The sequence below is a fragment of the Eptesicus fuscus genome, chromosome 21 (assembly GCF_027574615.1).
Source record: "Eptesicus fuscus isolate TK198812 chromosome 21, DD_ASM_mEF_20220401, whole genome shotgun sequence".
Taxonomy (NCBI): Eukaryota; Metazoa; Chordata; class Mammalia; order Chiroptera; family Vespertilionidae; genus Eptesicus; species Eptesicus fuscus.
The window spans coordinates 14,277,285-14,286,485 of record NC_072493.1 but is presented as its reverse complement, the minus strand read 5'-3'; the positions used below and the strand labels follow the sequence as shown (position 1 = coordinate 14,286,485).

Genomic DNA, 9,201 nt, shown 5'->3' with positions numbered 1-9,201 from the left:
TGCAGGACCCTCAGAATGTGTGCCTCCTTAATTTTTGTGACAGGTGTCTTGCTTGCCTTACTTTGAAGAGTTCTAGGGTACCTACTATGTGCTGAGTGCTCCCGGAGAACCAGTAAACAATGAAAAAGGGGCTATAGAATCTATTTGAGCCAAAACTTCTTATGTTCCATGTAAGGAGACTTTCCCAGAGAAGGCAAAGGGCCAGGCTCTATCAGCTCTGGGGGGAAAAAGAGAAAGATGGACAGGACAAGGTTCTGGTTCCTTCCCATTGAGTTAAAAAGCATTTGGTGGGCATCACCTCTGGGTGCAGAGTATGTGGGAGGTCACCAGCCTCAAGTGGGCAGTGTTACCATGGAGACTCACTCTGTAGGTCAGAGCATAGAGAGGTGAACCTGAGGAAACGAAGATTAAAGGCCACTTTTGCACTGAGTGACCTTGGGCTAGTGACTGAACTTCTCTGAGCCTGTGAATCATTTCTTTAAATGAAGATAATATTTATGTCACTGTGAGCACTGGGAATAATAGGTGTGTTGCCGAGTGGCTGGCAAGGCACAAAGCATGATAATGACAGTGGGTACCATTTTATAGGTAATATGCTATGGGCCAAACACTATGCTAAATGCTTCATCTGCATTATATCATGTCCTCTGCACAGCGGCCCATGGGCTAGGCATTGCGAACTGCATTTTATAGGTAAGGAGACAGGCTCAGAGAGATAAAATGACTAGCACATGTTCATTAGGTGACAGTCAGGATTGAAACCAGTAACATCTGTTTCTGGTGTTCAAGCTCTTACCTGCTATGCTAAAAGAAAGGGAAAAAAATGGAGCTCAAATCTGAGAACCTACCACAGCTAGCAGGATTCTTAAGGAGAGTCCTATAGATTTTAAATCCATCATCCAATCCCTTCAGCTACCATCACAAATTCCATTAATGGTGCCGGTATCAACATCAGCAGTAAGAGTGGGATTCTAATCTCATCTTGATGGAAATGATGGTTAAGACATGAAAAAAATCAATCCCCACATGACGGTACAATTGCATTGAGATATTTTGAAACCTGAGAGCAGAACCACAGCATGTAAGAGAATCAGAATTAGGGATGAGAAAGAATCCTAGCTTCTGTGCTATCCAACCTCCCTGGCACCCCCAGCGAAAGGGGCGCATTCATTTCATCAGAAAGCTCCCTCACTATACAGAACTGAAACCTGCCTTTCAGGCCCGTGGGACCGCACAGACACACCGCATCCCTGGACCAGCCCTCACACGGCCTCTTCTCCAAGGCAAGAGCCCTCAGTCTTCCCCCCATTCCCCATCGGGCATGCGCACTCCATGCCTCCTCATCACAACAACTCTTCTGTCCTGTCCTCTGGGACTGGACAGCTGTGGGTTCATTCCCAGCTCCACCGCCAGACTCACATCCAGGAAGCCATTTAACCTCAGGACTTCGGTTTCCTCTTTTATAAAGTAAAAGTCATAACAGCTCCTGTTGGAGGATTGTTTTATTTTATTTTTTTATTGATTTCAGAGAGGAAAAGGAAGAGAGAGACAGAAACATCAATGATGAGAGATAATCATTGATCGGCTGCCTCCTGCACGTCCCCTACTGGGGATTGAGCCTGCAACCTGGGCATGTGCCCTGACCAGGAATCAAACTGTGACCTTCTGGTTCATAGTAAATGAGATGATGTATATAAACACATTGCCTGCTCTACATAAGCGCTCAGTAAATGCTAACCCTTGTCCTCATTACTGTGGCTATTTCAGAGAAAAATAGAGAGATTTGGAGGGCCGGGGACAGTGGAGAACAGATTAAAGAGGGGCCAGCAGACCACCCTGGAAGGGACAGAGCAAAGGTGAGGCCAGGCCCACCTTCCCAAAGGGCGGTCAGTACATAAGCCGTCACTCTAAACAGTCCTGTGAGGACTCCTCAGAGCTGGAGTGTCCACAGCCCCATTCAAATATCATCCTGGTTCTGCTGAAGTATCACCAGAATGTGTCATCACAAAGCATTCTGTGACCTGGCAGAACTAAATGAGATTTGATCCCTCATCATAAGTTAAAGGAGTGGGCCTGTGCAGGGGCACATCCATTTACTTTTCAACTGCTAAGACGTTTCGTTTCAACTGCTAAGACGGTCGAAGCTCTCAGCAGGGAGTATTGGCCACAGTGGAAGTTAGACGCTGAGTTATGACACGTCCTTGTCAGTCTTCCCCGGAAAGCAGGAGTGAACCTATGTGATGATTTGCAAAGGATGGGTGGGGGCAACTCAACTCTGGAGCTTTCAGAGGGGAAAACAGGGCACGCCAAAGAGAAGGGCCCCCAGTTGCCTCCTCCTGTCCTGCCTCAGGACTGGTGAGTACATGAATGAAAAGGTGAATGAATCTGGGACTGTCCACCTTATCCCTCTCCCTCCCTAGTTCCTGCTTTTGTTGCTGGGATGAAACCTCTAACGCTCCCAGAACTGGAGAAGGCGAAAGCCATGTCTGCCAGTAATACAACAGGAATGTCTTGAAAACCCAACAGAGAAATCTGAAAAAGACGCTGCCTTTTTATAGTTGCCTGTGGGGAAAGAAAGCACTGGGTTCCTCGTGGCCTGAGTCTAGAATGGTAAAACAATCAGGTGAGTTAAGATCTTGACCCTTCTAGATTCAGCCCCGCCCACCCCACCATCCAAGCTCTGAAGGAGATATTCCCCAATCTCACCCACTGGCAGGATGGACACCATTCCTGTGCCAGTGAGTCATATGGGAAACTGATCTGATCTGAGGATCAGTGAAAGCTTTGCATAAGGAAGAAAAGTTTGAGGTCTAAAAACTGAATCGGTTGCCCAGCTTGCATGGCTCAGTGGTTGAGTGTAGAACTAGGAGGTCACGGTTCAATTACAGGTCAGGGTACATGCCTGGGTTGTGAACATGATCCCCAGCGTGGGGCGTGCAGGAGGCAGCTCATTGATGATTCTCTCCATCATTGATGTTTATCTCTCTCTCTCCCTTACCCTCCCTCTCTAGCATCAATAATTTTTTTTTTTTTTAAAGAATGAGTTGGCATTAAATAGCCAGAGGGAGGTTGGAGAGCTGGAGGGCGGTGCAGCCAGAATGTGCAAAAGCTGTGTAGCAGCAGGGGAGCCGGCTAATAGTGTAGCTGAAAAGCAGGCAGCCTGTGGGCTGGAATAGGATGGGGACTAGAGGGTGAGGAGTCTGGGGCCAGACTACGCTGGCCATGTGAGGAGTTCACTTGGGGTAACAGGTGGACATGATTACATTTGAGTTTCTGAAGTGAGGTGGAATTAAATCTGTTTGCTGTTTGGTTTTGTCAAGTATATTGAATAGGGGGCTATTATTATGGTCCCGATGAGCGTCAGGAACTTGAACTTGGGCAGGATAGCTGCAAGGGAGATGGATTGGAGAGGACAGATCCCAGCAATACCTAGGAGGTAAAGCAGCAGAAAGTGGCAGTGGATTATCTGTCTATGGTGGCTGAGAAGCCTGAAGCACCAGGTTTGGCCTTTAGATTCATCTGAACTAGTAGTCGGCAAACTCATTAGTCAACAGAGCCAAATATCAACAGTACAACGAAAATTTCTTTTGAGAGCCAAATTTTTTAAACTTAAACTTCTTCTAACACCACTTCTTCACAATAGACTTGCCCAGGCCGTGGTATTTTGTGGAAGAGCCACATTCAAGGGGCCAAAGAGCCGCATGCCGACCACAGATCTGAACACTCGCCTGTGCAGGGTAATGCAAAGCCTAATAAAACAGGCCGCGTGGAATTAGATTTGATGGACAAGTAGAACCGTGGCAGGCTGCTCATTGGACGACATCGGAAAATACGCACATGGTGGCCGCGCTGCCTGTGCTGTCCTTGTCTGCGTCGTGAACAGGGACGCTGTGCTTGACATCTTCAGACCTTATTTTCTCTTTATTTGACTTTTTTAAAAATATATTTTTACTGATTTCAGAGAGGAAGAGAGAGAGAAAGAGAAATAGAAACATCAATGATGAGAGAGAATCATTGATCGGCTGCCTCCTGCACGCCCCACACTGGGGCTCGAGCCCACAACCCAGCCATGTGCCCTGACCTCCTGGTTGACACTCAACCACTGAGCCACGCCGGCCGGGCCCTATTTTCTCTTTAGATCTATTCTGGAATCTGATGCCAACTTATTCTAATGTGAGTCTGTAGAGGAAGAACTACTGAACATTCTATGAAATGGAAATTCAGAAATGCCTTTTTTCTTTAATCTCATCAAAAAGCGACATCAGGACGCCTCCACCAGTGCCAACATGGCCATTAACTTGCTACGTGACCTCGCTTTTCCTTCCCTCCCTGGGCTCTCACATCTATTTCGGGAACGCCGAGCGAGCCAATCTGCACCGCAACTTCCAGCGCTAAAATTTTTTACATGTGTGACGCCATCTCCACACACGCGGAGAAGAATATGTTCATAATTGCAGGTAATTGAACTTCTGTTTCACACTGAGTCTCGCATATTTGCCTCCCTGTTTTAATTCGGAAAGTCCTCAAGAACAAAGTGCAATATCATTTACAGTCCTTTCTGAAACAAATGTGCTCAAATGCAACACGTTCCCAGCAGCGGCAGCGGCTTTTGTAAGAGTTACATTTTCCTAATGGGCAGCAGGCGAAGGGAAACGTCAAAATAGGCTGCTCCGAGCCCACACGCCCCCAGAAGGCGCACCGCTCAACGTTGCTGTTTGTTCCCAATCAAAGGAGCTGCGCGTTCCCCTGCACAGTGGGACTCCGCGGATGATCTTTCCGAGCCGTACCGATTTATACCTCAGGCCTCCCCGCCCGGCACACCTGACGCCGCCTCTGCCGCATCCTGCAAGGGAACATCTGCTCTTAATGTCTCCGAGCCGCTTCCAGGAACCTACGTGTATGTACTCGGTGCACCGAGCTGTAGATTCAGATGCCCCCACCCTCCACTCCTGCTGCTAATCCCTCACTTTGCATTAGATCATCATCTTCCATGAGTAACTGGTCTACCTGACTCCAGTTACCCCGCCCCTACTCTTCTCTGTTCTGTGTCAGCTTCCAGAATGTTCTTTACAATAGGCGAGCCTGTCCTTCTCCCCTCCCCCTTGCTCCTCCCTACACCTCTCTGTTGCTCAGGATGAGGTACAAGCCCCCAAATACCTCATCCCAGGTCCTTCGGGAATGGACTCCAGGGCACGTTTGCAGCCTGACCTTCCAAGACTCATACTGGCTGTTCCCCTCTTCTCACAACATGACCCCCTCCTCCACACTGGCTTATTTTCACTCACATTATCCCCTTTCCCTGGAATTTTCTTTCCTATTCTCTGCTTAGTACACACCTGCTCACTCATTCAACAAATGCTTGAGCACCTACCATGTGGCTAGGGATGGCAGGATACCTTGGCCAAAGTCTACCAGGAAGAAAAATAAATCCAGATGTCATATTCTGGAAGCAGAAACATTCTCAAGGGTGCTCAGGGAGGACTCTTCTAGAACAATGATGCAAACACTTAAATGAACACGAGCCACTTGGTGGTCCTGCTACGGGGCAGACTGTGCCTCAGCAGGCCTGGGGTGGAAGCTGAATTTCCTAACAAGCTCCGAGGCATCACCTCTGGATGTAGACATAACTGGGTTCCAATCCCAGCTCTGCGGCATCCTCGCTGCGGGGAGTCAGCAAAGCGACTTGACTGGCCTGAGCTTTGGGACTTTGATTTGACTTGATCACCAGCAGGCAGTGGTTACTCAATGATGAGCTCCCAAGGAACTCGCTGAGGGGTGAGAGAGACAAGTAGAGGGACCATTGGGGTACAGCAAGGTGTGTGCTGTCACTGGGGTGGAGGCCCAGGAAAGGCTCAGAAGACTTTCTAAAGAAGGGCACCCCTGATTGAATGTTAAAAGAAAGAAAGAAAGAAAGAAAGAAAGAAAGAAAGAAAGAAAGAAAGAAAGAAAGAAAGAAAGAATAGTAATGAGCCACAAAGATGTGGGTCACTTGGGTAAAGAGAGTCTCATGGAGGAAAAGAGAGGGGGGAGAGAGAAAGAGAGAGAGAGAGAGAGAGAGAGAGAGAGAGAGAGAGAGAGAGAGAGAATATGAGTGTTGGGAGGAAATGTGAACTGGCTCGGTCGGCAGGACTGGCTGAGAGCGGGGAGCACTTGGAGTGAAGGAGTGGCGATGGCCAAGTCAGGAAGGGCCTGCATGTCTCCTGTGGAGTTTGGAATTCCTGGGAAACCCCATGGATCTACTGGTGGCTTTAAGCTGGGGAGTGACCTGGGGAGGTTTGCTATCCTGAGCTGCCCCGTGGCAGGAGCCAGACCAGAGGACATGGCATTAGTGCTGCAGAAAGGTGCTTGTCCTGGGCCTTAGCAATGTTAGTGGAGTCCGGTCAGTGTGGCTCAGTGGTTGAGTTCGTGGCATTATTCCCACTGGGCATCTAAGAATGTTGAAGTTCAGGTCCGTTAAATGCTAGCTAGGGTCTACTGGAGCCCCCTGGGCTCTCTGCCTTCTTCTGACGCTCAAATTCTTACATGGAGAATTGGGGCGACTCTGGTCTGGCTCCTGCCAGCCAAGGTGCTCTATCGGTGGCTGGGGCATGTGGACAGGACTCTCCAGACAGTGGCAGTGGGTGGCCAGCCTTCAGCTGTGGGAAGACGCAGGGAGCAGGGCCTGGAGCAAGCAGGTGAGAGCCCCTGCTGGGGGCCTCAGGGGTGGGGAGGGTCTCAGAGACCCCCAGCATCTACGCTTGTGCGTGCCCCCTGGGCCTGCTCTCCTTAGCCTCAGGAATCCTCTTCTGATCCCAGAATAGAAAACTTTGCTCCAATTCCCCGGGAAGTCTCCCAAATCCATCTCCAGGCGTGACTTCCTTCTGCTTCCTGCAGGACGGCATCTTTGAAATACAACGCCCACTACAGAAATGGATGATGGGAAAGAAAGGAGAGCTGAGAAACAGTGGTGGACGCTTCAAAAATGGTGCCACCGTGCCCCCAAAATATGGCACCTCAGTGGTGAAATGCCACTTCATCTGCCATGTAGGAAAAGTACGAACCTCAGCTTGTTTTTGGATCCAGTTCCTCACTTTCCGCTCCTTCAGACTCTAAAGGTTGCTACCAATTTTGTTTTGTTATATCTCTTCCCCAATAGAAGGGGCTGGAAAAGGAGCTGTTTAAGAAAATAAAAATAGAAAAAGCAACACGGGTGGCAGAGGCATTGATGCCGCTAAGAATAGCAGCCGGCGGCTGGGTGCTCCCTGGGCCCGGCTCCCCAAGCGCACTGTGGCGGGAGCTAGAATCCATTCTCTGTTTGAATGGACGTTAATTTCATCCCGGCACGTTTCAGGCCTCTCATCACGAGATGATTCATTGCTGCATGTACTCGAGGACAATCAGCTCAAATATTTGTAGTCTTCATGCAATTGCTGTGAGAAAACAGGAGCCCGGGGGCCACAGATGGCGCTCCCTGCACCCCACCCTGGGCCTGGTGCTGGGTGAGGGGCAGGCAGCAGCGGCTAACTGGGCTCCTCCTCTCCAGTTTGCTGACTTAGAACCACACAAAGCATCCACCCCACCCCACCCCACCCCCCACTTCCAGGACACCACAGCTTCTGGCAAAAAGATGCTTTCGTGGAGGGGGTTATACTCCTCACTACCTGGTCGGGAACGCTCCCTAAGGCAATTCGAAGTCTTGGCAGATCTTTTGCTCACACTGCTTTCTAACCTCTGTGTCCAACAAGCTCTCAGGGGACATTTTCTTTTTCTTTTTTCTTTTTTAAATATATTTTTATTGATTTCAGAGAGAGGGAAGAAAGGGGGTGAGAGAGAAATAAAAACATCAATGATAAGAGAGAATTGCATGCCCATCACTGGGGATCAAGCCTACAACCAGGGCATGTGCCCTTAACTGGAATCGAACCATGATCTCCTGGTTCATAGGTCGATGCTCAAGCACTGAGCCACACCAGCCGGGCAGGGGACATTTTCTTGGTGATAATCTCAGCATCCAAGAATCACAGGACAGGAGAGAGGCCTCTGACAGCTTCCAGTCTATCCCAGTAATAGCACTGGGAGGAAATCAAATCAATAGTGGACAAGACTCAACGTGTCATGTGGCGAAAGGATCACGATAGAATCTAGATCTGCTTAATTCCTGGCCCAGAGTACATCCAGCCGCTCCTCTTCCGCAGGCTTTGTTTATAAATAAACTTCCATTTTGACTATTAAAGGTGTTGGCGTTCATTATAGAGAATTCTCTAAATGTGGACGATATTTACTCCATAACCTCAGTCCTCAAAGCTCATCACCATCAGGACTGGCTGAGTGGACACTCAGCCTGTGCAGCCACAAAGGGCTTCACACTGAGACGGTCCCGCGCTCCACCCAACGCTCTGCTGCTGCCGACTTGCATTTCTCAGGAACTTTCACATAAGCAGCCGTGAATTTTGATTTTTGCCCTGTGCCTCGCCAACTATGGAGCTGGTCCTAATCACCACTCATATTTTATTGCCTTCCTTTTCAAGGCCTAGCATCTTGCTTTAGCCCGTTCATTTGCTCATTCATTCATTTGTTCATGCAACACGTGTTTATTGAGCACCTTCCACAGGCAAATCACAGAACCCTGTGAAAACATCACTGAAAAGGAAGCCTCGCTCGATTGCTCTGTCCCAGGAATACAGACTAATAAGCTGGAGTTGTTGTTCAAGGGCAGGGGTGGGGAGATCTTTGTTCTGCCAAGGGTCATTTGGATATTTATAACATCATCTGCTTAATAGAATTCATTTAATATAAATTTATGTTGCTATGAAAAGAGCTCCTAGATGTATTGAATTTTGAGACCCGCCCACGGTTGCCTCGGCATGGCCAGACCAAATGATTTCATGGGCCTTACACAGCCTGCGGCCTGGAGTCCCCCACCACTGCTCTAGAGAGATTCAACTGGCTGTCCATGGGGAAAAGACTGACCAAAAATCATTTGACTAGAAAATAAAAGAACAAAATAAAATAAAGTAAGGAGAGGTCCGGTAGAGGGGGAGGAAGGTCCTTTGGAGTTTATGGCGATGGGCGCTGCATGTCCACAGGTGTGAAGCGGGGGTTCTGATGGAGACGGTGAGGGCAGGGCTTCAAGTGCAGACAGGTGTTGTTTACATGACAACCATGGCTCGGAGAGCATACCAGTCCTTGTGAACACTTTCACGGCCTACCTGCGGGAAACAG

General features: G+C 48.9%; 1 long non-coding RNA gene across 1 annotated transcript; it reads left to right on the top strand.

The window, feature by feature from the left end:
- The first annotated feature begins 2,076 nt into the window (after nucleotides 1-2,076).
- Nucleotides 2,077-8,168, top strand: LOC114230850 (uncharacterized). Its single transcript, XR_003616818.2, has 4 exons — nucleotides 2,077-2,355; nucleotides 2,527-2,623; nucleotides 6,874-7,094; nucleotides 7,924-8,168. It is a non-coding gene; the product is annotated as an uncharacterized LOC114230850 (long non-coding RNA).
- The last annotated feature ends 1,033 nt before the right edge of the window (nucleotides 8,169-9,201 follow it).